This window comes from Diceros bicornis, chromosome 12 (genome assembly GCF_020826845.1).
Source record: "Diceros bicornis minor isolate mBicDic1 chromosome 12, mDicBic1.mat.cur, whole genome shotgun sequence".
NCBI lineage: Eukaryota > Metazoa > Chordata > Mammalia > Perissodactyla > Rhinocerotidae > Diceros > Diceros bicornis.
This window is the reverse complement of record NC_080751.1, coordinates 16,866,397-16,892,244: the sequence shown is the minus strand read 5'-3', so window position 1 is coordinate 16,892,244 and position 25,848 is coordinate 16,866,397. Positions and strand designations below refer to the sequence as shown.

The 25,848-nt window shown below is 39.3% G+C and overlaps 1 long non-coding RNA gene across 1 annotated transcript in view; it reads right to left on the bottom strand.

Moving 5' to 3' along the window:
- LOC131411852 (uncharacterized) overlaps window positions 1–23,421 on the bottom strand; it is a 29,487-nt gene extending 6,066 nt beyond the window's left edge. The window contains exon 1 of the long non-coding RNA XR_009221654.1: window positions 23,259–23,421. This is a non-coding gene — a long non-coding RNA (uncharacterized LOC131411852). The remainder of the gene's footprint in view (window positions 1–23,258) is intronic.
- Window positions 23,422–25,848: the final 2,427 nt, after the last annotated feature.

Below are 25,848 nucleotides of genomic sequence, written 5' to 3'. Positions count from 1 at the left end.
CTATGAAACTACTCAGGTTTTATTTGAATAAATAAATAATCACCTGTTTTTTTCTAGTTCTTCCGTAATGCTACAATTTATTTTAACAAGTAACAAATGCACGTGGTAGACAGTAGACATCCCTTTCATACCTGCTCCCCTGTCTCCAGTCTTCTTCAGAGGCACATGTGTGCCCAGTTTCTTAGGTAACCTTCCAGAGACACTCTAGCATAAACCATAGGCGTACTTTACATTCCCCCACCCTTTTTTCCATATAGAGTGGCACACTACACAAAGTGTTCTATACCTTGCTTTTGTCCACACTGAACATGTTATTTAGAGATCATTCCTTATCGGTGCACAAAGATCTTCCTTGTTATTTTTAACAACAGCATACTATTTTATTATATGGATACATCAGTGTATTTATCCAGTCTTTTTTGAGTGGGTCTTTAAGTTTTCCTAGTGTTTTACTGCTGTAACTGGTATGTTGAACAAGCATGCCTCATGACATAATCAAAATAAAACTTTATTTTTTTCTTCCATCATCCCTTTAAAAGTATTTCTTTAGGTTAACACTTCCTGCCTTTGCTTGAAAACGCTGGCAGTTCTCGTGGATTTTCATTTTTGGTCAAAAACACAGCCTCAATTCAGAAACTGTAATATCTATTCCCGTGTAATAAACCAAACCCCTGAACTTAGTGTTACATCTTCTTCCCGCCCCCAACTCTGGCTGGCTTCCAGGGGGAAGCCTGCAGAGGAGAAGGGGCCTTGGTCCGTCTGCCTCTCTTCCTTTCATTGTCCCCTCACTGGTTTGCTATTTCACACCCTGTGAGAGTTGACATGGAGAAAAGGGGGTAAAAGAGCAAGGAAAGGTAAAGGGATGAGAAGGTGGTTATTATTTGCTGGGTGATCTTGAATTTTCTGCCCCTGGCAGATGGCTCACACTGCCTCTTTCTCTTAGGGAGTTTTGGGGGTCTGTTGGAGGTTCCCTAGAAAGCCCCTCTTCCCTGCAGTTCTCCTGACCGGTCCCTGATTGTCCCTTGGGACTCTTTTCTTGTCATGAGCATATGGAGGTATCTCCAACCTTTTTCTGCCAAGTCATCCTTGGCCCTCTGGGCAGCCCTATTGAACCACACCCCGGGGAACCTTACGCTGGTCCTCTCGTTGGCACATGGCCAGTATCTAGACTCGGAAACACTCATAATCTCTTGTCCTAACAATCCCTGATCCCTACATAGCAGTGATTGCAGGGATCTACAGCCAAAGCCACAAGGCAGGCCTTCTTTGACTTCTGAATTTCTCAGGGGAGTCAGCCCCTGACCCCAGGCCGCTTTAACACTCCCAAACCCCTTTAGCACCCCCAGCCCTGGGCCAAGCACCAGTCTTCTGTGTCTCATACTGTTGGAAATGCCTCTTGAAGCTCTCCAAGAGGTTCCTTGAAACTCCTCTTCCTAGTCTTGACAACAGCCTCCCCCACTGGTCCCCCCATTGTGGAATGAGGACTCAGAAAGGCAACAACTCTCTCTAAAGAATCCTCCCCTCAAATCCCCCACCCTCGTAGTCTCAGACCTTGTTTTCAACCTTGATGTGGCTGAGCAGTCCAAGAAACATTGAACAGATTCTTGGTCAAATTCCTTTGCCAATCTATTGAGAGGGAGGGGGCTATGGCACATTCACTTTGGTATGCTGAGCCAAGAAGAGTTTGGTTCTAATATTTTGTTGCACTGTCATAAATAATGCCACAATTAATATTCTTGTCCAAGGGTATTTATTTGTACACATGGACCAGTATATCTGCGTGAGTTACCAGATGAATTAACAGAAGAGGAATTGTGGGGCCAAAGTGTATGAGCATCCCTTTATTTTAATAGATATTGCCAAATTGTCCTCCAAAGAGCTATACAAATTACTCTCCACCAAAAATATATGAGAGCGCCTGTTTCCCCACCCCGTTGATAAGCGTCATATTTTACATTTAAGCCTTTAATCTACCTGGATTTATTCTGACGTAAATTATGTTTTAACTCCTCACATATCCCCTGCTCCCAAACATATTAGATAGTAAATTCAAATTTATTTATGAACAAATTTGTTTGTTCCCTACTGACTTAAAATGCCACTTTATCTTGCAATACATTCTTGAATATTTTCGGACTTTTTCTGGGCTTTGTCTTTTGTTCCACTGGCCTGTTTTGTCTATTTCTGCACTAGTTCCATACGATTGTGATTATTGTAACTTTATTATACATTTTAATATCTAGTAGGGAAACTCCCATTTCATTACTCTCCTTCTTCAAATATTCCCTGCATCTTCTCAAATTTTAGTCTTTCAGTGATTTTTAGAATCATTTTGCCTAGTTCTAAAATGTCCCATATGGATTTTGATGAGGATTACAAATAACTTATAGTTTAATTTGTGTGAAATGGACAACTTTCCAGTATTAAACGTTCCCAAATGAGAACACAGTATTCTCACTGAATATTAAAAAAATTTAAGTTAGCTTTGATTTTTACACATATATGTGACATTGCATATATTTGTTGCTATTGTAATCAAGATCTTTTTCCATTACATTTTCTAATTAGTTAATATTAGTTAATATTTTTGAAAAATCTTACCATTTCCGGTCATTTTTAGTTTATTTTCTTGGGCTTTCTAAAAAGGTAACTGTATTATCTGTAAATAACGGTAACATTACTAACTCCATTCCTAGATTTTTATTAATTATTTTCGGGGTTTTTTTGTTTGTTTAATTATAAAGGCTTCACCATCCACTACAAAGTTAGAATTATAAACCCATATCTATGAGTTTCACCAAGTATAGACAAAAGTTGTGAAGACACATGACAAAATACTAACAATGGTTATTTTTTTTGTCATAACTTCTGCATTTTGGGAATATTTGCAATAAACATCAGGAAAATCGACAAAACTAATTTCTGTAACTTATTTAAGTCTATATTTCTGTAATTACCCAAGTCAAGAAGGAAAAGCATATCAACTCTTCCACTCCCAGTGATGATAGATTAACAGGGATAAGGCTTACCCTCCCATCTTAAACAACTAGAAACTAGAAATGTATATGAAACAATGGCTTTCAGATATTGGACAATAGGCAGCTCAAGATTGTAGTCCCAGAGGAAAACAAAAATGTGGAGCCCCCTGTGATTGCATGGGCTTCTACCTGGAGGCACCTTTGGAACCACAGAGCAGGGAGGGGGATACCGAGCTGTGTATGGCAGTCTCATTGAGTTGAGGAAATGGAGATTGCAGCTCAGGGGGTCTGAGGCAGCTGAATGCTGAGGAGAATAATTTCCAAATAGAGAAAGCTATTTAGAAAAAGAGCTTGAGGGGGCTGGCCCGGTGGCTCAGCAGTTCAGTTTGCATGCTGTGCTTCGGTGGCCCACGGTTCACAGGTTCAGATCCTGGTTGCGCACTGATGCACCACTTATCAAGCCATGATGTGGCAGCATCCCAGATAAAAAGTAGAGGAAGATGGGCATGGGTGTTAGCCCAGGGCCAATCTTCCTCAGCAAAAAGAGGAGGATTGACAACAGATGTTAGTTCAGGGCTAATCTTCCACACACACACACACACACACACACACACACACACACACACAAAAGACAAAGAAAAAGAGCTTGAGGGCCGGCCCCGTGGCTTAGCAGTTAAGTGCACACGCGCCGCTGCTGGCGGCTGGGTTCGGATCCCGGGCGTGCACCGATGCACCGCTTCTCCAGCCATGCTGAGGCCGCGTCCCACATACAACAACTAGAAGGATGTGCAACTATGACGTACAACTATCTACTGGGGCTTTGGGGGGAAAAAAATAAATAAATAAAAATTAAAAAAAAAAAAGAGCTTGAGAAATCTGCATGGGGTTTTTCCAGGTTTCTGATGAATACTAAGATGGTTACTCGTAGAGTGAAGCTCCATGAGGGCGAGAAAAGAATAATGAGGGAGTCATAAGCTGAACAATTCTAAGATATTAGGCAGGACTGGAAGAGTCCTTGTTGAATATGAAGAGCATTCAGTAGAGGTTCTAAGAAGAATCACAAATTAATAGTAAGACTAAACCCTACATTAGAGGTCCACCAAAAAAATGCTTAAAAATAAGGCTTAAAAGGATCAATAAAACCCTTGGTAACTTCACTGCCTACTACAACAAAGCCCAATACTCTTTAAAGAAAGACAACAAAAGTCCAATGCTCTTTAAAGAAAGAAAACAAAATCCCAAGTCTCAAGAAGGTATCACTAACAATGTCCAGCCTCCAATATCAAATGTGACCCATAACCAGGAAAAAAAAATCACTTAATACAAAGAGACTCAGATGGTATAGATGATGGATGCTTAAACTTCTAATATAAATATATGCAAGAATTTGAAGAAAATTTAAAGAATTTAAAGAAAAATATACATTAAAAGAAATATATATCTCTTCCCTTTCTCATTCTCAAACAAAACATCTGAAAGGAAATATTTACTGGATGGATTAACAGCATATTAGAAACAGCAGAAAAAGATTTATTGAACTTGAAGATGCAGCAATGGAAACTATACAAATGAAGCACGGAGAGAAAAAAGACTATAGGGCAGGGAGACAGAGCCTCAGTGATGTGTGAGGTTATAGCAAGAGATCAAGGGTATAATGTATACCCATATGTTATTGGAATCTCAGAAGGAAAAAGAAGAGAGATAGAAAAGTATTGGAAGAAATTATGACTGCAAAATTTAAAATTTGATGAAAATTATAAACTCACAGACCCAAGAAGGTTAACAAATCCCAAGAAAGATTAACACAAAGAGAAAACCACAATAAATTTTCTGAAAACCGATAATAAAGAGAAAATCTTAAAGATCTAATGAAAAAGTATACATTATATACAGGCAAACAAAGATAAGCATATATTCACAGACCTCTCATCAAAAACTGTGCAAGCCAGAAAACAATGAAATGACATCTTTAAAGTGCCAAAACTAGGTTTAAAACTAGAATTCTAAATTCAGTGAGTATTTTAAAATCATAAGTACAATTAAAACTTTTTCAGAAAAAAGCTGAAATAATTCATCATTTATACATTTCACTACAGGAAATGTTAAAGGAAGTAGTTCAAGTGGAAAGAAAATGATACCAGATGGAAATTGGGATCTATATAAAAGAATGAAGAACACTGAAAAAGTTATATATGTGAAAATATAAAATACTTTTTCTCGTTTTAAATTTCTTTAAATTATAATTGATTAAGAAAACAATGAGGATGCATTGTGGGGAGAGGCGGAGTCAAGATGGCGGCATAGGCAGACTCTGAACTCGCCTCCTCCCGCGGACACAACCAATTTACAACTACTTGTGGAAAAATTACCCCTAAGACAGAACTGAAAATTGGATAAGAGGAACTCCTGCAACAACGGACAATCCTAACTGAGGTAGAAGAGGCAGAGACTCCTTTCTGGAGAGGAAAAATGCTGCCTTCACAAGCTGCCAGCGTCACGGCCACCAGGAGCCGCCCACAGGTACGCAGCCCTCCCTGGAGGCACGGGGCCCTGAGCCGGGGAGCAGCCCCGCTGTGGGCATTTTGTGGACCCAGCACAATCGAGACCAGCGGCATAATATCTGACTTTGCCTGCTACTAAAACATTGGGGAGCACCCCCAGAAAACCTGGTTCACAAAGAAACTAAAACTGGCTCTTAAAGGGCCCGCACACAAACTCACCCATTTCAGAAAGCATCCTAAAATCACCAGAAAGAAAGGTGCACAGTGCTTTGGTGACAAGAGACTCACCTAATAGGCCCTGAGTACATCTCGGTGAGGGGTGAGAACTCTCCAGGGACTGGGACATTGGCGGCGGCCATTGTTGTGGCCTGGTGTGAGGGTGCTGACACACACGCCATTGGAGTTCTCCCTGAGGCCTGCTAGCCCAGGGTCTACTCCACCCGCTAGAGCACCGATTTAATCCAGCTCAGCCAGGGCAGGCAGCCCACCCTAGAGACTGGCCCCACCCAACAACAAGTGTTCAGGCAACTTGTGGGCCTGCATAGATTGGTGACTGGATTCTCTGCAGCCTGGCAACTGAGCCGACTTTAGCGGGGCAGGGTGTGCACAAGGAGCGGGTGGAGAGTGTGGGGCAGTGGTGGGTGTGTGTGGCTCCCGCCGCGGATAGACTGGGTCCACTTGGGGAGGTCGGGGCACACACACGGGGCAGGACTGTGTTGACTGTGTGTGTGGACCTGTGGGAGGCAGGGCTTGTCAGCTGCAGAAGACTTGTGCTTCTCAAAGACCCACATAGGAGGTTTGTCCCACCTTCCAAAGCCTGAAACAATTGGGTGCTCCTGTGCCTGAGGCCAGCCCCACCCAGCTGCAATCCCCAGAGAGCTGACAAGAGACCTAATAGGCTAGAGGCTTACAGCAATTGGAAGGCCCTGAGCCTAACAACCTGCCACGCTGGGGGCCTACTCACTTAAAACAAATACTGCAACACAAATGTGGTATTAGAACTTACAGCCAACTGTGCTGGGGCTCCCCACACCTGATAAAGAGACTGAAGGGCCCACAACAACTACAAGCAGCTGAGCATTACAACAGCTAGCCAGGAGCATAACTCAGCCTCCCTGGGTGCCTACAGGGAGAGCTAACAGGCCACAACAGAAGGACACACGTAGCCCACATAGGGGTCACCCCTGGAACATTGAGAACTGAGGGAAGCACGCTGGAAGCCTCCTAAGGCATCACTTACATAAGGTCACCTATCCAAGAGCAGGAGACGTAGCTGACCTACCTAATATGTAGACACAAGCACAGGGAAAGAGGCAAAATGAGGAGGCAAAAGAATACATTCCAAGTAAGGGAACAGGACAAAACCCCAGAAAAGGAACTAAGTGAAACAGAAATGAGCAACCTACCCGACAGAGAGTTCAAACTAAGAGTGTTAAGGATGTTCACTGATCTGGGGAGAAGAATAGATGAACTCAGTGAGAATGTCAACAAAGAAATGGAAGATATAAAAAAGAACCAATCAGAAATGAAGAATACAATACTGGAAATGAAAAATTCATTAGAGGGACTCAAAAGCAGAGTAGAGGATACAGAAGAACGGACCTGTGAACTGGACGAAAGACTAGAAGAAATTACCCAAGGTGAACAGGTAAAAGAGAAAAGAATTAAAAAGAGTGAGGACAGTCTAAGGGACCTCTGGGACAACATCAAGCGCACTCACATCCGTGTTATAGGTGTCCCGGAAGGAAAAGAGCGAGACAAAGGGGCAGAGAATCTATTTCAAGAAATAATAGATGAAAACTTCCCTAACCTAAAGAAGGAAACAGACATCCAGGTACAGGAAGCACAGAGAGCCCCAAACAAGATAAACCCAAAGAGGCCCGCACCAAGACACATCATAATCAAAATGTGCAGAATTAAAGATAAAGAGAGAATTCTAAAAGCCGCAAGAGAAAGTCAAGTTACATACAAAGGAACCCCATAAGGCTATCAGCTGACTTCTCAGCAGAAACCTAACAGGCTAGAAGAGAGTGGCACGATATATTTAAAGTGCTAAAAGGAAAAAACTTACAGCCAAGAATACTCTACCCAGCAAGGTTATCATTCAAAATGGAAGGAGAGATCAAAAATTTCCTAGACAAGCAAAAATTAAATGAGTTTGTCACCAAGAAACCAGTGCTACAAGAAATGTTAAAGGGACTGATTTAAGGGGAAAAGAGAAGACCACAAATAGGAAAAATTATCTATTTCCATGATAAGAGGGTAATGGATATAAATGCACAAAAAATAGGTTAGATATGATATCAAAAACATAAAATGAGGGAGGAGGGGAGTTAAAGAGTACAGCTTTCAGACAGAAGTCAAACTAAAGTGACCATCAATTCTGTATAGAAGAAGAAAGGAACAGAGAAGGACTACTAAAACACTGAGAAAAAAAAGTTTAAAAATGGCAGTAAGTACATACTTATCAATAGCTACTGTAAACGTCAATGGACTAAATGCTCCAATTAAAAGGCATAGGGTGGCTGATTGGATAAAAAATCAAGACCCATATATATGAAGAGACACACTTCAGACCTAAAGACACTCACAAACTGAAAGTGAAGGGATGGAAAAAGATACTTCATGCAAATGGCAATGAAAAGAAAGCTGGGGTAGCAGTACTCATATCAGACAAAATAGACTTTAAAGCAAAAACTGTAAAAAGAGACAAAGAAGGGCATTACATAATGATCAAGGGAACAATCCAAAAAGAGGATATAACACTTGTAAATAACTACGCACCCAAATGTAGGTGCACCTAAATATATAAAGCAATTATTAACAGACATACAAAGAGAAATAGACAGTAACACAATAATAGTAGGGGACTTTAACACTCCACTTACACCAACAGATAGATCATCCAAACAGAAGATCAATAAGGAAACATTGGCCTTAAATGACACACTAGAACAGATGGACCTAGTAGATATATACAGAGCATTCCATCCAAAAACCAAAGAATACACATTCTTTTCAAATGCACATGGAACATTCTCCAGGACTGATCACATATTAGGCCACAAAACAAGTCTCCATAAATTTAAGAAGATTGCAATAATACCAAGCATCTTTTCTGACCACAACAGTATGAAACTAGAAATCAACTATAGGAAGAAAATCAGAAAAGTCACAAATACGTGGAGATTAAACAAAATGCTACTGAACAATGACTGGGTCAATGAAGACATCAAAGAAGAAATCAAAAAATACCTGGAGACAAATGAAAATGAAAATACGACATGCCAGAATTTATGGGATACAGCAAAAGCAGTTCTAAGAGGGAAGTTTATAGCAATACAGGCCTATCTCAACAAACAAGAAAAATCTCAAAAAAACAATCTAACAATGCACCTAAAGGAACTGGAAAAAGAAGAACAAACAAAGCCCAAAATCAGTAGAAGACGAGAAATAATAAAAATCAGAGCAGAAATAAATGAAATAGAGACCAAAAAAACAATAGAAAAAATTAATAAAACCAAGAGCTGGTTCTTTGAAAAGATCAACAAAATTGACAAACCTTTAGCTAGACTCACCAAGAAAAAAAGAGAGAAGGCACAAATAAGTAAAATCAGAAATGAAAGAGGAGAAATTACAACAGACACCTCAGAAATACAAAAGATTATAAGAGAATACTATGAAAAGCAATATGCCAACCAATACGACAATCTAGAAGAAATGGATAAATTCTTAGAATCATACAACCTTCCAAAACTGGATCAAGAAGAAGTAGAGAATTTGAATAGACCAATCACCAGTAAGGAGATCGAAACAGTAATCAAAAACCTCCCCAAAAATAAAAGTCCAGGACCAGACGGCTTCCCTGGTGAATTCTACCAAACATTCAAAGAAGACTTAATACCTATCCTTCTCAAACTCTTCCAAAAAACTGAGGAGGGGGGGAAGCTCCCTAACTCATTCTACGAAGCCGACATTACCCTGATACCAAAACCAGACAAGGACAACACAAAAAAAAGAAAATTACAGGCCAACATCACTGATGAACATCGATGCAAAAATCCTCAACAAAATACTAGCAAATCGCATACAACAATATGTTAAAAAGATTATACACCATGATCAAGTGGGATTTATTCCAGGTATGCAGGGATTGTTCAACATTTGCAAATCAATCAATGTAATACACCACATTAATAAAATGAAGAATAAAAATCACATGATCATCTCAATAGATGCAGAGAAAGCATTTGACAAAATACAGCATCCATTTATGATAAAAACTCTGAATAAAATGGGGATAGAAGCAAAGTACCTCAACATAATAAAGACCATATATGACAAACCCACAGCTAATATCATCCTCAATGGTGAAAAACTGAAAGCTATCCCTCTAAGAACAGGAACCAGACAAGTATGCCCACTGTCACCACTCCTATTTAACATAGTATTGGAAGTCCTAGCCAGAGCAATCAGGCAAGAGAAAGAAATAAAAGGGATCCAAATTGGAAAGGAAGAAGTGAAACTGTCACTATTTGCAGATGACATGATTTTATATATAGAAAACCCTAAAGAATCCACCAGAAAACTTTTAGAAGTAATGAACGAATATGGTAAAGTTGCAGGATACAAAATCAACATACAAAAATCAGTTGCATTTCTGTACACTAACAACAAAGTAGCAGAAAGAGAAATTAAGAATACCATCCCATTTACAATTGCAACAAAAAGAATAAAATACCTAGGAATAAACTTAACCAAAGAGGTGAAAGATCTGTACACCGAAAACTATAAAACATTTCTGAAAGAAATTGAAGAAGACACAAAGAAATGGAAAGATATTCCGTGCTCTTGGATTGGAAGAATTAACATAGTTAAGATGTCCATACTTCCTAAAGCCATCTATAGATTCAATGAAATCCCTATCAAAGTTCCAACAACATTTTTCACAGAAATAGAACAAAGAATCCTAAAATTTTTATGGAACAACAAAAGACCCCGAATAGCTAAAGGAATCCTGAGAAAAAAGAACAAAGCTGGAGGTATCACACTCCCTGATTTCAAAATATACTACAAAGCTATAGTAACCAAAACAGCATGGTACTGGCACAAAAACAGACACACAGATCAATGGAATAGAATCGAAAGCCCAGAAATAAACCTACACATCTATGGACAGCTAATCTTTGACAAAGGAGCCAAGAACATACAATGGAGAAAACAAAGTCTCTTCAACAAATGGTGTTAGGAAAACTGGATAGCCACATGCAAAAAAATGAAAGTAGACCGTTACCTTACACCATACACAAAAATTAACTCCAAATGGATTAAAGACTTGAATGTAAGACCTGAACTGTGAAACTTCTAGAAGAAAACATAGGCAGTACGCTCTTCCACATCGGTCTTAGCAACATCTTTTCAAACACCACATCTGACCGGGCAAGAGAAACAATAGAAAAAATAAACAAATGGGACTACATCAAACTAAAAAGCTTCTGCACAGCAAAGGAAACCATCAACAAAACGAAAAGACAACCTAACAATTGGGAGAAGATATTTGCAAACCATACATCTGATAAGGGCTTAATCTCCAAAATATATAAAGAACTCATGCATCTCAACAACAAAAAAAACTAACAACCCAATTAAAAAATGGGCAAAAGACCTGAACAGGCATTTCTCCAAAGAAGATATACAGATGGCCAACAGACACATGAAAAGATGTTCAAAATCACTAACTATCAGGGAAATGCAAATCAAAACTACAATCAGATATCACCTCACGCCCATCAGAATGGCTATAATTAACAAGACAGGAAACAACATGTGTTGGAGAGGATGTGGCGAGAAGGGAACTCTCATACACTGCTGGTGGGAGCGCAAACTGGTGCAGCCACTATGGAAAACAGTATGGAGATTCCTTAAAAAATCAAGGATAGAACTACCATATGATCCAGCTATTCCACTGTTGGGTATTTATCCAAAGAACTTGAAAACACCAATTTGCAAAGGTACACGCACCCCTGTGTTCATTGCAGCGTTATTCACAATAGCCAAGACTTGGAAGCAACCTAAGTGCCCATCAAGGGACGAATGGATAAAGAAGCTGTGGTATATATACACAATGGAATACTACTCAGCCATAAGAAATGATGAAATCCAGCCATTTGTGACAACATGGATGGACATTGAGGGTATAATGCAAAGTGAAATAAGTCAGAGGGAGAAGGTCAAATACCGTATGATTTCCTTCATTAAGTAGTAGATAATAACAACAATAAACAAACACATAGGGACAGAGATTGGATTGTTGGTTACCAGTGGGGAAGGGGGGAGGGAGGAGGGTGAAAGGGATAATTCAGTACATGTGTGTGGTGATGGGTTGTAATTAGTATTTGGGTGGTGAACATGATGTAATCTATGCAGAAATAGAAGTATAATGACGTACACCTGAAATTTTTACAATGTTATAAACCAATGTTACTGCAATAAACAAAAAAACATGTGAACCAAAGGGGAAAAAAAAAAAAAAAAAGAATGCATTGTGGGGTTTATGACCTATGAGGAGGTAAAATGCATGACAACAATAGCACAAAAAATAGGTAGAATGGAAGTATGTTGTAAGGTTTTACATGATACATGAAATAGTATAACACTATTTAAAGGCACACTGTGATTAGTTAGAGAGACATATAAAAAACACTAGAGCAATCTCTAAAAATAAACAAAGAAATATAGCTAATAAATCAATAGTGGGGGCACAATGGAATCATAAAAAAAAATTCAAAAGAACAAAAAAAGTATAAATGGGACAAATAGAAAAGAAATGGTAAGGTGGTGGATTTATATACAACCATGTTAATAGTTACATTAAATGTAAATGGCCTACACCAGAGATTGGCAAACCTTTTCTGTAAAAGACCAGTAGTAAATATTTTAGGCTTTTGTGGGCCGTACAGTCTTTGTCACAGCTACTCAATTCTGATTTTGTGGTGCAGAAGCAGCCATAGACAATATGTAAATGAATGGTGCAGCCATATTTGGTCCACAGAGTGTAGCTTGCTGAGCCCTGGTCTAAACAATTCTGATAAAAGGCAGAGATTGTCAGTCTAGATAGAAAAGTAAATCCCAGCTATATGCTCTACACCATTTTAAATATAAATTCACAGATAGATGAAAAGTAAAAGGATGGAAAAATATGTACCGTGCAAACATTAATCATGAGAAAGCTGGAGTAGCTATTTTAATAACAAGGTTAACTCAATAACAAACAATATCATCAGACATAAAGAAGGATATTTCATAATGAAGAAAGAGTAAATTCATCAAAAAGATATAACAATTCTAGGGTCCAGCCCCATGGCATAGTGGTTAAGTGCACGCTCTGCTGCTGGCAGCCCGGGTTTGCGTCTGGGCGTACACCGACGCACCGCTTGTAAGGCCATGCCATGGCAGTGCCCCACATAAAGTGGAGGAAGATCGGATGGATGTTAGCTCAGGCCAGTCTTCCTTAGCAAAAAGAGGAGGATTGGCGTGGATGTTAGCTCAGGGCTGATCTTCTTCACACACACAAAAAAAATATAACAATTCTAAATGTTCCTGCACCCAATAACACAGCATCAAAGTAGAAGAGGCTAAAGTTGATAGAACTGAAAGGAAAAATAGAGAAATCCATAACTATAATTAGAATTTTGAATACTCCTTTCTCAGTAACTGAAAGAACAAGGAGGGTGACATCAGCAAGATGGAGGGTAAGGAGGTCCCAATAGGCATGTCCCCCCCAAAACAATAAATAAAACAGCTACAAACTGATGAAAATGGCTCAGGGAAAGCTCTGGACTACAAAGAACCAGCAGCAAAAACCCTGCAGAGCTCAAAAATCAAGGATGGCTGCATAGAAAATTACAGGAAGTATTTTACCTGTCATCCCATCCACTAGTCCAGCTCAGAGCCAAGAGAGATCCCCTTAGAGGAATTTCACTCTATGGGGAAAAGGAGAGAGGGAGAACCCCAGCAAGCCTCACCACTGTGGACATTTGCAGCCTTTGCTACCAAGGATTCTCAGTCTTCACCAATACTGATCCCAGTTAATGGAGCTGCCCAGAATCCCCACTGCTGCTTGTCTTCCCAGGGGCTGGAGCTATCACTGGGGTGAGACCTGACCCCAGGGGCCCCTTCTGTTCCTTCTGTGCCCTGATCTCCAAGACTGAGAGGCCACAGCACCTTGCCATACAGGGGAATGGAGCTGCTGCTGCTCTGTGCCTCACCTTCAGCCCCACACTCTCTCACCATTACCAGCACAGCTACTGCTGCTCTGAGCCCCACCCCCAGGTCCCATGTCACAGCTGTGACCCCTCATTGCTGGGGCCACGCTGCTGCCGCCCTGAACCTCACCTTCTGGATGCCAACAGGTGGCTTTAATGGGCCACCACTGGGGACGTGCTACTGCTGCTCTGTGACTGCCCCCTGGGGCCAGAGTTGAGACTTTGATCCACCATCCCCAGGCTGTGCTGCTACTGCACCCTCCCCCCTGGGCTTAAGCCACCGCTGCAACCTGTCATCCCAGGACCCATGCTGCTGCTGTGTTTTTCCCCCAAATGAGTCACTGTGGTGAGCCCCAGAGACTCAGACCTTGGTTCATGAAAGATCTGCACACCCCTGCACCTTAGACACCAGTGCCACTGCCACAGCAAATGCACCTGTGCTCCAGGTCCCAGGTGCTGTGGTAGTTACACACACACCTAAATCCAGGACCCTATCTCCAGTAATGCTCTGAGTGCTAGCATACCAGACCAGGCACAGAAAAGGAGCCCCTTAGCTAAAGCTTTCTCCCACAGGCGAAATAGGAGAACAGGAGGACCCCAGAAGCCTCCACTTCAAGGACCCCAATATCCCCAGCTGCCACTGCCACCTGCCAGTCCTCTACAGTCTTGGCCATGGAATACTCCTGCAGTCTGTGCTGATGTTGACCTCAGTGGACAGAGCTGCACAGAGACTATGCCACTGTTCCCTCCCAGAAACCAAAGACACTGCATCCCACTCAGCTGGCACTCTCACAGCCACCTTCAGGTGAAAGTCTTCCCCACCAAAGTGAGTCTGAAAAGACTGTAAGAGGTGACTGCTCCCTCAAATGTGCAGACATCAAGGCAAAGCCATCAGAAACACAAAAAGCAAGGAAACATGACACAACCAAAGGAACATAATAATTTTCTAGTAACTGACCCCAAAGTAATGGAGATCTGCAAGTTACCTGAAAAATAATTCAAAATAATTATTTTAAGGAAGCTCAGCAAGATTCAAGAGAACACAGATAGACAACTCAATGAACTCAGGGAAACAATGCATGAATAAAACAAGTCCAACAAAGAGATAGAAATTACAAAAAAGAACAAAACAGAAATTCTAGAGCTGACGAATACAATGAATGAAATGAGGAATGCAATAGAGAACTTCAACAACAGGCTCAATCAGGCAGAAGAAAGAATATGCAAACTTGAAGACAGATCTCTTGACGTTATGCAGTCAAATAAAAAAGAAATTAGAATGAAAAAGAGTAAAGAAAGCCTACATGAATTATGGGACCCCATCAAGTGAAACAGAATTTGTATTATGGGAGACCCAGGATGAGAAAAGAGAGAGAAAGTGACAAAAACAATAGCATACTTAGGAATAAACTTAACCAAGGAGGTGAAAGACCTATACACTGAAAACTATAAGATATTGATGGAAGACATTGAAGACAACACAAATAAACAGAAAGATAGTTAGTGTCCTTGGATTGGAAGAATTAATATTGTGAAAATGTTCATACCACCCAAAGCAATCTACAGATTCAATGCAATCCTTATCAAAATTCCAATAGCATTTTTCACATAAATAGTAAAAACTATTCTAAAATTGGTATGGAACTACAAAAGACCCCAAAGAGCCAAAGCAATCCTCAGACAGAACAAAGCTGGAGGCATCACACTCCCCGATTTCAAGCTATATTACAAAGCTATAGTAATCAAAACAGTCTGGTACTAGCATAAAAACAAGCACATAGACCAGTGGAACAGAATAGAAAGCCCAGTCATAAACCCACACATATACAGTCAACTAATTTTTGGCAAGGGCACCACGAACACACAATGAGGAAAGAATAGTGTCTTCAATAAATGGAGTCTGGAAAACAGGATATACACATGCAAAAGAATGTAACTGGACACCTATCTTAGACCATTCACAAAAATTAACTTTAAATGGATCAAAGACTTAAGTGTAAGACCTGAAACCATAAAACTCCTAGAAGAAAACATAGGGGAAAAGATCCTTTACATTGGTTTTGGCAATGATTTCTTGGATAAGACACCACAAGCACAGGCAACAAAAGTTAGAATAAGCAAGTGGAACTACATAAACTAAAGAGCTTCTGCACAGCAAAGAAAACAATCAATACATTTAAAAGACAACCTACATAATGAGAGAAAATATTTTCAAACCATATATCTGATAAGGGGCTATTTTCTAAAATATATAAAGAACTCATATAACTCAATAGCAAAAAAAGCGCAAATAATCCAATTAAAAAATGGGCAAAGGACCCAAACAGACATTTTTCCAAAGAAGACACACAAATGGCCAATAGGTACATGAAAAGATGTTCAACATCACTAATCACTAGGGAAATGCAATCAAAACCACAATGAGATTTCACCTCACACCTGTTAGGATGGCTATTATCTAAAAGAAAGAGATAACAAATGTTGGCAAGGATGTGGAGAAAAGGGAACCCTTATAGATTGTTGGTGGGACTGTAAATTGGTACAGCCATTATGGAAAACAGTATGGCAGTTCCTCAAAAAATTAAAAATTGAACTACTATATCATTCAGCAGTCCCACTGCTGGGTATATATCCAAAGGATTGAAATCAGTATCTCGAAGAGATATTTGCACATCCATGTTCACTGCAGCATTATTCACAATAGCCAAGGTATGGAAACAATTTAAATGTCCTTCAATGGATGAATGGATAAAGAAAATGTGGCATGTATACAAACATTTGCCATTTTATTATTATTCCGCCATAAAAAGGAAGGAAATCCTGCCACTTGTGACGACATGGATGAACATGGAAGGCATCACCTTAAGTGAAATAAGTCAGACAGAGAAAGACAAATACTGTATGGTATCATATGTGGAATATTAAAAAAAAATAAAAGCCAATTTCATAGAAACAGAGACTAGAATGGTGGTTGCCAGAGGTTGGGGCAAGGAAATGAGGTGAGTAGGTTAAAGGGTACAAATTTTCAGTCATAAGAAGAATAAGTTCTGAGAATTTAATGTATAGCATGGTGACTACAGTTAATAATATGGTATTATATACTCTAAAGTTGCTGAGAGTCAATCTTAGGGATGCTCGTCACACACACAAAAAGAGTTAACTATGTGAGGTGATAGAAGTGTTAATTATCTTGATCTTAGTAATCCACAATGCGTATATATATATCAAATCATCACATCATACACTTTAACTACATACAATTATACTTGTCAATTATTCCTCAATAAAAAAAGAATAAGTAGACAGAAAATCAGAAAGTATATAGAAAAGTTGAATAACACTATCAAGCAACAGGACCTAGTTGAAATTTATAATAAGAATATACACATATCAACAAGAGAATAAACATTTTCAAGAGCATATGGAACATTCACCAAGATAGACCACTTTCTGGGCCATAAGACATACCTTAGCATATTTAAAAGAATAGAAATCATACAGTGTCTGCTCTCAGACCACAGTGAAATTAAATTAGAAATCAATAACAGAAAGATAACTGAAAAATCCCCAAATACATGGAGATTAAACAATATACTTCTAAAGAAGAAAAAAAATCAAGGGATTTTTTCAAGAAGAAATCTCAAGTGAAATTAAAAAATATTTTGAACTAAATGAAAATGAAATCACAACTTATCAAAATTTGTGGAATGCAGTGAAAGCAGTGCTTAGAGGGATCCTTATAGCATTAAATACATATATTAGGAAAGAAGAAATGTCTAAAATCAATAATTTAAGTCTCCACCTTAGAAAACTAATAAAAGAAGAGCAAACTAAACCAAAAATAAGCAGAAGAAAAGAAATATTAAGAATTGGAGCAGAAGTCAATGAAATTAAAACAATACATCAATAGAGAAAAATCAAGGAAACTAAAAGCTGGTTCTTTGAAAAAAATCAATAAAATCAGTAAGCCTCTAGCCAGACTAAATAAGAAAAAAAGAGAGAGGACACAGTTACTAATATCAGACATGAAAGAAGGGACATCATACAGATCCTATAGACATGAAAAGGATAATACGAGAATACTATGAACAACTCTATGTCCACAAATTTGATAACCTAGACAGAAATGGACCAATTCCTTGACAGACACAATTTGCCAAAACTCACACAAAAAGAAATAGACAATTGGAATAGGCATATATATACTAAAGAAATTGAATTAAAAATTAACCTCCCAAAACAAAAAGCGCTAGGTCCAAATGGGTTCACTGGTGAATTCTACCAAACATTTAAGGAAGAAATTATACCAATTTTCTACAATCTCTTTCAGAGGATAAAAGCAGAGGAAAGACTTCAAAACTCATTTTATGAAGCCGGCATTACCCTAACACCAAAACCAGACAAAGACATTACAAAAAAAAAAAAAGAAAACTACAGACCAATATCTCTCATGAACATAAATGCAAAAATTCTCAACAAAATCTTAGCAAGTAAAAGACAACAATGTATAAAAAGAATTACAGTAGTCCCCCCTTACCTGCAGGGGATACGTTCCAAGACCCCCAGTGGATGCCTGAAACCATAAATAGTACCAAACCTTATATATACTATGGTTTTTTCTATACATATATACCCATGATAAAGTTTAGTTTATAAATTAGGCACAGTGAGTTTAGTTTATAAATTAGGCACAGTAAGTTTAGTTTATAAATTAGGCACAGTTTATAAATTAGGCACAATAAAATAGAACAATTATAACAATATACTGTAATAAAAGTTACTGTAGACCTTAGCAACCTCAGTACACTATTTTTTTCCTTATCAAGTCAAAAATTTTCACCTTTTCACTTAAAGGAAGCACTTTATGGCTTCTCTTTGGCATATCTGAATTGCCAGCATCATTACCCTTGTGCTTTGGGGGCTATTATTAAGTAAAATAAGGGCTACTTAAACAGAAGCACTGAGATACCATGACAGTGGATCTGATAAGTGAGATGGTTACTAAGTGACTAATGGGCAGGTGGTGTACACAGCACAGGTACGCTGGACAAAAGAATGATTCATATCTGGGTAGGACAGAGTGGGATGGTGCACAATTTCACTACGCTACTCAGAACAGCACACAATTTAAAACTTATGATTGTTTATTTCTGGAATTTTCCATTTAATATTTTCAGATTGTGGTTGATCACAGGTAACTGAAACTGCGCAAAGCAAAACCAGAGATAAGAGGGGACTACTGTATACAACTTGACCAAGTTGGATTTATCCACGTATGCAAGGCTGGCTCAACATTCAAAAATCAATTAATGTAGTCCATCACATAAACAGGTTAAAAAAGAAGAATCACATGACTATATCAACAGATGTAGAAAAAATATTTGACAAAATCCAACACCCATTCATGACAAAAACTCTCACTAAACTAGGAATAGAGGGGAACTTCCTCAGCTTGATAAAGAATATCTACAAAAAACCTACAGCTAACATCATACTTAAGGGTGAGAAACTTGAAGCTTTTCCATTAAGCTCAGGAACAAGGCAAGGATGCCCCTTTCACCACTGCTTTTCAAAATCATGCTGGAAGTACTAGCTAATACAATAAGACAAGAAAAGGGGGGAAGGGCATAGAGATTCAGAAAAAAATAAATAAACTGTCTTTGTTCACAGATGACATGATATTCTATGTAAAAAAACCCAAAGGAATCAACAAAAAAACTGGAACTAATAAATGATTATTGCAAGGTTGTAGGATACAAGGTTAACATGCAAAAGCCAATCACTTTCCTGTATTCCAGCAATGAACAAGTGGAATTTGAAATTAAAAACACAATACCATTTACATTAGCCCTCCAAAAAATTAAATGCTTAGGTACAAATCTAATAAAATATGTACAAGATCTACATAAGGAAAACCAGAAAACTCTGATGAACGAAATCAAAGAACTAAATAGAGATATTCCATGTTCACGGATAGGAAGACTTAATATTGTCAACATGTCAGTTCTTTCCTATTTGATCTATAGATTGAATGCAATCTCTACAAAATTTCAGCAAGTGTCTTGTAGCTATCAACAAACTGATTTTAAAGTTTATATGGAGAGGCAAAAGACTCAGAATAGCCAAAACAATACTGGAAAAGAACAAAGTTGGAGGACTGATGCTACTCTCATCAAGACTTACCATAAAGCTAAAGTAATCAAGATGTGTGGTATTGGCAAAAAAATAGACAAATAGATCAATGGAACAAAATAGAGAGCCCCAAAATAGACTCCCATCAATCAACTGATCTTTGACAAAGAAGAAAAGGCAATACAATGGAGTAAAGATAGTCTTTTCAACAAATGGTGCTGGAACAACTGGACTTTCACATGCAAAAAAAAAAAAAATGCATCTAGACACAGATCTTACCCCTTTCACAAAAATTAACTCGAAATGGGTCACAGACCTAAATGTAAAATGCAAAACTATGAAACTCCTAGAAGATATCATAGGAGGAAACCTAGATGAGCTTGGGTATGGCACTGACTTTTTATATACAACACCAAAGGCACAATCCATGAAAAGAATAATTGATAAGCTAGACTTCATTAAAATTAAAAATGTCTGCTCTGCAAAAGACACTGTCAAGAGAATGAAAAGACAAGCCACAGACTGAGAGAAACTATTTGCAAAAGACACATCTGATAAAAACTGTTATCCAAAATACACAAAGAATTCATAAAACAATAAGAAAGCAAATGACCTGGTTAAAAAATGGGCCAAAGACCTTAACAGACACCTCACCAAAGAAGATATACAGATGGCAAATAAGCATATGAAAAGATGCTCCACATCATATGTCATCAGGGAAAATGCAAATTAAAACAACAGTGAAATATCACCACACACTTATTAGAATGGCCAAAACTCAGACCACTGACAACACCAAATGCTGGCGAGGATGTGGAACAACAGGAACTCTCATTTATTGATGGTGGGAATGCAAAATGGTACATCTACTTTGAAAGACAGTTTAGCAGTTTCTTACAAAACTAAACCTACTCTCTCCATACAACCCAGCAATAGATTTATACCTATTTACCCAAATGAGTTGAAAACTTATGTCCACACAAAATCCTGCATGAATGTTTATAGAAGCTTTATTCATAACTGGCAAAACTTGGAAGCAACCAAGATGTCCTTCAGTAGGTGAATGGATAAGCAAACTGTGGTACATCTGGATAATGCAATATTATGCAGCACTAAAAATAAATGAGCTATCTCATTTGAAATGAAAGAAGCCAATCTGAAAAGGCTGCATTCTGTATGATTCCAACTATACAACATTCTGAAAAAGGCAAAACTATGGAGACAGTAAAAAAAATCAGTAGTTGCCATGGTTAGGGCAGGGGGATGAACAGCTAGAGCGCAGAGGATTTTTAGGGCAGTGAAAATATTCTGTATAATAGTATAATGATAGATACATGTATTATACATTTGTCCAAACCTATAGAATATCTATCACCAAGGGTGAATCCTAATGTAAACTATAGACTTTGGGTAATTACGATGTAGTTTCTTCAATTGTAACAAATGTACCATTCTGGAGGATGATGTTGATAATGGGGGAGGTCGTGCATATGTGGGGGCAGGGGGTACATGGGAAATCTCCTTACCTTCCTCTTAATTTTGCTGCAAAACTAAAACTGCTCTAAAAAATAAAGTCTTTATTTTAAAAATTGAAAGAAAAAAAAAACCTATACCTTACATAATACTTAATGATGACAAACAATACTTTCCTCCTAATTGTGGAAAACAAGGCAAAGATATTCAGTCCCACCTCTTCTATTCAACATTTTACTGGAGATCCTAGCAGGTACAATAAAGCAAGAAAAAGAAACAATGGGATATAGTTCTGATAAGTATTAGTAAAACTCTCTTTATTTACAGATGACATGATTAAGTCCATAAAATATCATAAGGAATCAATCTACAAGATCCCTACTAGAATGAATAAATGAATTTAGAAAAATTACAGAATAAAATGTCAATAAACATACATTGTATTTTTATATACTAGCAATGAACTAGAAATTAACTTTTTAAAAATATCGTTTACAATACCATAAAAATATGGAGCATTTATGGTGAAAATGAAAATATATTAAACACTGCTGAAAAAAATTAAAGAAAACTTAAGTAAACGAAGAAAGAGAGGTCATATTCATGTATTGGAAGACTCAAGATCCTTAAGATGCATATTCTGCCGAAGTCAATCTATAGATTTCATGGGAAACTCAATAAAATTTCCAGTAGGCATTCTTTTTTTGGTGAGGAATATTCACCCTGAGCTAACATCCATTAGCAATCTTCCTCCTTTTTCTTTTTTTGTTCAAGGAAGATTAGCCCTCAGCTAACATCTGTGCTAATCTTCCTCTATTTTATATGTGGGACGCCTCCACAGCATGGCTGATGAGAGGAGTAGGTCGGTGCCCAGGATCCAAACCCACAAACCCAGGCCGCCAAAGCGGAGCGTGCAGAACTTGACCCACTCGGCCACAGGGCCAGCCCTCCAGTAGGCTTTTTAATAGAAGTTGACAAGCTGATTCTAACATTTATATGGAAAAGCAAAGGAACTAGGATAGTCAAAATGATTTTGGAAAGAAGACCAAAGTTGGAGGACTTACAATACTTGATTTCAAGGCTTACTATAGTATACTGAAGAAAAGAGTGCATACTACATGACTCCATTTATATTGAATTCTAGGAAAACTGATCTAGAGAGATAGAAAACAAATTAATGGCTTCCTGAGGTTGGAGGTAGGGACAGAGGGCAGAGATTAACTGGGAAGGGCCACAAGTGAGCTTTCTGGGGCAATTAAAATGTTCTATGTCTTGACTGTGGTGGTTACATTGTTGTACACATTTGTCAAAACTCATTGGTCCACACACTTAAAATGTGTGCATCTTATCATAGTTTATTATACCTCAGTAAAATGTATCTTTAAAAAGAGTACCTAGGATATCGAGTCAAGATGGTGGCATAAGCAGACTTGGAACTCACCTCCTCCCGTGGACACAGCCAATTTACAACTACTCGTGGAAAAATTACCCTGAAACAGAGCTGAAAACTGGATAAGAGGAACTCCTGCAACAATGGACAATCCTAATTGAGGTGGAAGAGGCAGAGACTCCGTTCTGGAGAAGAAACACGCTGCCTTCACAAGCCGCAGCCCCTCACGGCTGCCCGGGAGCAGCTCACAGGTACGCAGCCCTCCTTGGAGGCGCGGGGCCCTGAGCCGGGGAGTGCCCCTGCTGTGGGCATTTTGTGGACCCAGCACAATCGAGACCAGCGGCATAATATCTGACTTTGCCTGCTAATAAAACATTGAGGAGTACCCCCAGAAAACCCGGTTCACAAAGAAACTAAAACTGGCTCTTAAAGGGCCCACGCGCAAACTCACCCATTTCAGAAAGCATCCTAAAATCACCAGAAAGAAAGGTGCACAGTGCTGTGGTGAAAAGAGACTCACCTAATAGGCCCTGAGTGCATCTCGGTGAGGGGTGAGACCTCTCCAGGGACTGGGACATTGGCGGCGGCCATTGTTGTGGCCTGGTGTGAGCGTGCTGACACAGACGCCATTGGAGTTCTCCCTGAGGCCTGCTAGCCCAGGTCTACCCCACCCGCTAGAGCACCGATTTAATCCAGCTCAGCCAGGGTGGGCAGCCCACCCTGGAGACTGGCCCCACCCAACAACAAGCCCTTGGGCAACTTGTGGGCCTGCATAAATTGGTGACTGGATTCTCTGCAGCCTGGCAACTGAGCCGACTTTAGCGGGGCAGGGTGTGCACAAGGAGCTGGTGGAGAGTGTGGGGCAGTGGCGGAGTGTGTGGGGCTCCTGCCGTGGAGAGACTGGGTCTGCTTGGGGAGGTCGGGGCACACACACGGGGCAGGACTGTGTTGACTGTGTGTGTGGACCTGTGGTAGGCGGGGCTTGTCAGCTGCAGAAGACTTGGGCTTCTCAAAGACCCACATGGGGGTTTGCCCCACCTTCCAAAGCCTGAAACAATTGGGTGCTCCCGTGCCTGAGGCCAGCCCCACCCAGCTGCAATCCTCAGAGAGCTGACAAGAGACCTATTAGGCTAGAGGCTTACAGCAATTGTAAGGCCCTGAGCCTAACAACCTGCCACTGTGGGGGCCTACTCACTTAAAACAAATACTGCAACACAAATGTGGTATTAGAACTTGCAGCCAACTGTGCTGGGGCTCCCCATACCTGATAAAGAGACTGAAGGGCCCACAACAACTACAAGCAGCTGAGCATTACAAACAGCTGGCCAGGAGCATAACTCGGCCTACCTGGGCACCTACAGGGAGAGCAAACAGGCCACAACAGAAGAACACACGTAGCCCACATAGGGGTCACCCCTGGAACATTGAGAACTGAGGGAAGCACACTGGAGACCTCCTAAGGCATCACTTACATAAGGTCACCTATCCAAGAGTAGGAAACGTAGCTGACCTACCTAATACGTAGACACAAGCACAGGGAAAGAGGCAAAATGAGGAGGCAAAGGAATACATTCCAAGTAAGGGAACAGGAAAAAACTCCAGAAAAGGAACTAAGTGAAACAGAGATGAGCAACCTACCTGACAGAGAGTTCAAACTAAGAGTGTTAAGGATGTTCACTGATGTGGGGAGAAGAATAGATGAACTCAGTGAGAATGTCAACAAAGAAATGGAAGATATAAAAAATAAGCAGTCAGAAATGAAGAATACTATACTGGAAATGAAAAATTCATTAGAGGGACTCAAAAGCAGAGTAGAGGATACAGAAGAACAGATCTGTGAGCTGGATGAAATACTAGAAGAAATTACTCAAGCTGAACAGGTAAAAGAGAAAAGAATTAAAAAGACTGAGGACAGTCTAAGGGACCTCTGAGACAACATCAAGCGCACTAACACCCGTGTTATAGGTGTCCCAGAAGGAAAAGAGCGAGACAAAGGGGCAGAGAATCTATTTCAAGAAATAATAGATGAAAACTTCCCTAGCCTAAGGAAAGAAGTAGACATCCAGGTACAGGAAGCACAGAGAACCCCAAACAAGATAAACCCAAAGAGGCCCACAACAAGACACATCATAATCAAAATGTCTAGAATTAAAGAGAGAATCCTAAAAGCTGCCAGAGAAAGACAAGTTACATACAAAGGAAACCCCATAAGGCTATCAGCTGACTTTTCAGCAGAAACCTTACAGGCTAGAAGAGAGTGGGCATGATATATTTAAAGTGCTAAAAGGAAAAAACTTACAGCCAAGAATACTCTACCCAGCAAGGTTATCATTCAAAATGGAAGGAGAGATCAAAAATTTCCCAGACAAGCAAAAATTAAAGGAGTTTGTCACCAAGAAACCAGTGCTACAAGAAATGTTAAAGGGACTGATTTAAGGGGAAAAGAGAAGACCACAAATAGGAAAAATTATCTATTTCCATGATAAGAACGTAATGGATACAAATGCACAAAAAAGAGGTTAGATATGATATCAAAAACATAAAAAGCAGGAGGAGGGGAGTTAAAGAGTACAGCTTTCAGACAGAAGTCAAACTAAAGTGACCATCAATTCTGTATAGAAGAAGAAAGGAACAGGGAAGGACTACTAAAACACTGAGAAAAAAAAAAAAGTTAAAAAATGGCAGTAAGTACATACTTATCAGTAGCTACTTTAAACATCAATGGACTAAATGCTCCAATGAAAAGGCATAGGGTGGCTGACTGGATAAAAAAACAAGACCCATATATATGCTGCATACAAGAGACACACTTCAGACCTAAAGACACTCACAAACTGAAAGTGAAGGGATGGAAAAAGATACTCCACGCAAATGGCAATGAAAAGAAAGCTGGGGTAGCAGTACTCATATCAGACAAAATAGACTTTAAAACAAAAACTGTAAAAAGAGACAAAGAAGGGCATTACATAATGATCAAGGGAACAATCCAACAAGAGGATATAACACTTGTAAATATCTATGCACCCAATTAGGTGCACCTAAATATATAAAGCAATTATTAACAGACATAAAAAGAGAAATAGACAGTAACACAATAATAGTAGGGGACT